The sequence below is a fragment of the Crocuta crocuta genome, unplaced genomic scaffold (assembly GCF_008692635.1).
Source record: "Crocuta crocuta isolate KB4526 unplaced genomic scaffold, BGI_CrCroc_1.0 scaffold179, whole genome shotgun sequence".
Lineage (NCBI taxonomy): Eukaryota > Metazoa > Chordata > Mammalia > Carnivora > Hyaenidae > Crocuta > Crocuta crocuta.
In genome coordinates, this window is record NW_027551568.1 from 1,202,859 (window position 1) to 1,205,925 (window position 3,067).

The 3,067-nt window shown below is 43.6% G+C and overlaps 1 protein-coding gene across 1 annotated transcript in view; it reads right to left on the reverse strand.

Moving 5' to 3' along the window:
• Nucleotides 1-3,067, reverse strand: part of POLN (DNA polymerase nu) — a 160,973-nt gene that overhangs the window by 20,450 nt on the left and 137,456 nt on the right. The window lies entirely within an intron of this gene.

The following is a 3,067-nucleotide window of genomic DNA, read 5'->3' on the forward strand; positions in this document are numbered from 1 at the left end:
CCCCCCCCACCGCCCCGTCTGCCCCTAGTGAGGTCTGCACTGGGAGACACAGTGCCCGTGTCAGTCCCTCAGCACTTGCTTGAGTTCTTGATGTTTCTGTCAGGGGACAGGCCCTCGGAGACGCCTACTCTACCCTGTTCACTGGTGTCCTAGAGGGCACCAGTCTTTACCACATGATTTCCAAGTGGCAATGCATTTTTCTGCTGTTAAGATATTTTGCCCACTTGTTTCTCTCACCCTGAATTTGGTATTATTAGCAGCTGTATTTAGATAAGAAACAAAAAGCCAACATGCGTTCATGCTCAGAACACATATGTGTCACCTCCTATGTCACCATCCCTCCCTTTATTTTGGAAATCCCACAGGGGCTCCAAGCCTGATCAGCAAAGATGCTGCTAAAAACCTTGCTAGGCTGGCTTTCCCTGTGTCCTTCCCGGGGCCATCTGCAGCAGGGGCGCTGCATGGAGCGGGGGAGGGACGGGGTGCATGGTAGAGCAGGGTGCCTGCCTGTCTGCAAGCAAGCGTGCAGGTGACCAGTGCTGTCCAGAGTCAGAGGCTGTCTGATGAAGAACCAATAAACTCTCAGACCTGCTTCTTCCCAAAGTAGGACAAGATCCAAACAGCGTAACCAATAAATAGATATTGTGGATGTATATCAAAGCCGTGCTCTGATCATAGAGAATGTGCTTTCTTCTTGAGCACACACGGCATATTCACAATAACCCATCACACATTAGGACGCACAGAAAACACCAAAAGTTTGCACAAAATATATTAAAATAACATTCGCATTACATTGCAAGAAAACTAAAAATTATAACCAAAACCAAAAGAAATAAAAAACACAAACCCCATCTATCTAGAAATAAAACAAAAAAACACTTCTTTCAGACAACTTTTGGGTGAAGAAAAATAAAAACAGAAATTACATTAACTTCTAACAAAAAAACTCTGTCAGGCCCAGGGGATTACACTTAAAGTGGTGAGGAAATGCCCTAGCTCTAAACACCTATATTAGTAACTGAAGGAATAAAAAGTACAATTGGCCCTTTGAACAATATGGGGGTTAGCGTGCCGACCCCCCGCCACCCGCACAGCTGAAAATCCACATATAACTCCTGACTCCCTTCAAACTTCACAACTGATAGCCTCCTGCTGACAGGAAGCCTTACTGATGACCTAAACAGTCAATGAACATATATTCTCTGTGTGTCTTTATCATATAAGGTATTCTCACAATAGAGGAAGCCAGAGAAAAGAAAGTGTTATGAGGAAGATCATCAGGAAGAGAAAATGCATCTCCAGTCCTATTGCAAAACAATCCACAAGTATGAGGACCCGTGCAGTTCAAACCTGTGCTGTTTGAGGGCCAGCTGTACATGAATGAAGTTTTCAACTCGAAAGAAAGAAAAACAACAACAAAGCAACTCAAAAGAGCACATAGGAGGGAAACCATAAAGCCAGAAACAGAAATTAATGTAGTAGAAAACAGCAAAACACTAGATCAAATTAATAAATAAAAATCCTGGTTCCAGTGAAAAATAAAGTGGACAAACCATTAGCTGGTTTAATCAAAGGGGAGCAAAGCACAGATACACAAAATAAGAAACAATAAGGGAAAGTACAGACACGTGGGAAGTTAAAAACCTCTTATTTTGCAGAACTCTATGCAAATAAATGTAAAAGTGTAGGTGGCACAGACATTTCTGGAGAAAGCACAATTATAAAAATTGGACTGAGTAGAGACGAAAGTGAGACGAACCACGGAAGAATATCCAAAGCAGAAACAGAGAAAATGATGAAGGGGCTACCCCATGAACCCCACCAGCCTGCGTGGTATCAAAGGGGAATTCTATCAAATCTCAGAGACCAGATAGCCTCCAGGCTGCATAAATTGCTTCAGAACATAGAAAATGAATAAAAACATATTTCATTAAGTATAAGTTATACTAAAACATTATAGAGAGTATATAACAAAGGAAGATCACAGACTCTATCTCCTATGAATATTGACTAAGGTAATAATCCTGAATAGAATACTGGCAAATGGAGTCCAACACTATGCTAAGAAAATAGTACCCATGGCCACAGAGTTTGTACCAGGAAAGCAAAGTTGGTCCAGTGTTAGGATATCTGTTAACAGAATTCACCACATTAATGGGACTAAGGAGAAAATCACATGGTTGTCTACATAGTTGTTGAAAAAATTCTATGACAAAATTCAACACCTAATCCTAATAAAAACCCTTGAGAAAACAGGAATAGCTGGATACCTCCTTAAAATTATGAAACACATCCCCCAATGCTAAGGCTGGCATCTTACTAATGGGGAAACGCCAGAGGCATTCTTACTAAGGTCAGAAGCAAGGCAAGAGTGCTTGCTACCGCCAATATTATGTAACGTTGTTCTGAAAGTATTAGCCAAATGATCAGAGGCATAAGAATTGGAAAATTTTAAGAAACTATCTGTGGTTGCAGATGACAAGGTAGTGTTCTGGAAATCCCTAGAGAATCAATGATAAAAATAATTCATAAAGTAGCAGGAAATAAAATCAGCATAGCAAGTCGACAGCCTTCATGTACGCCAACAATCACAGCAAGAAGATACAGTGGAAGAGAGGACCTCATTTGTTCTTGACTGAAATGTCCCAACATTATCAAGATGTCCGCTGTCCCTACGCTAACCTGTGAACGTAACGTGATCTCAATAAAAACACCACAAACTTTTCCGTGGGACGAGGCAGGAGCTCCCGTGGGAAAGAGACGTTCACGTGGGAAGTAGATGCAGGAAACAGGAGAGCTGGGGGCACGCGGCCACCAGGGCGGCGACACGGGCAGCGGCATGCTGCAGGCGCTGGAGGGACAGGCGCCGGGGGAGGACGCAGAGCTGGGGCACAGACTGGACGGCATGCAGGAATCCACGGGCGCCGGGACGGCTGCACAGCCCTTTGGGAAAGGCACCGGAAATCATGGCAAACTCCTTGTAACCTGGGTGTAGGGACTTCAGTCCGGAGGCAGTGAAAGGAAAGACCGACAGATCACCACTGCCAACATCCAAAACCCCGCA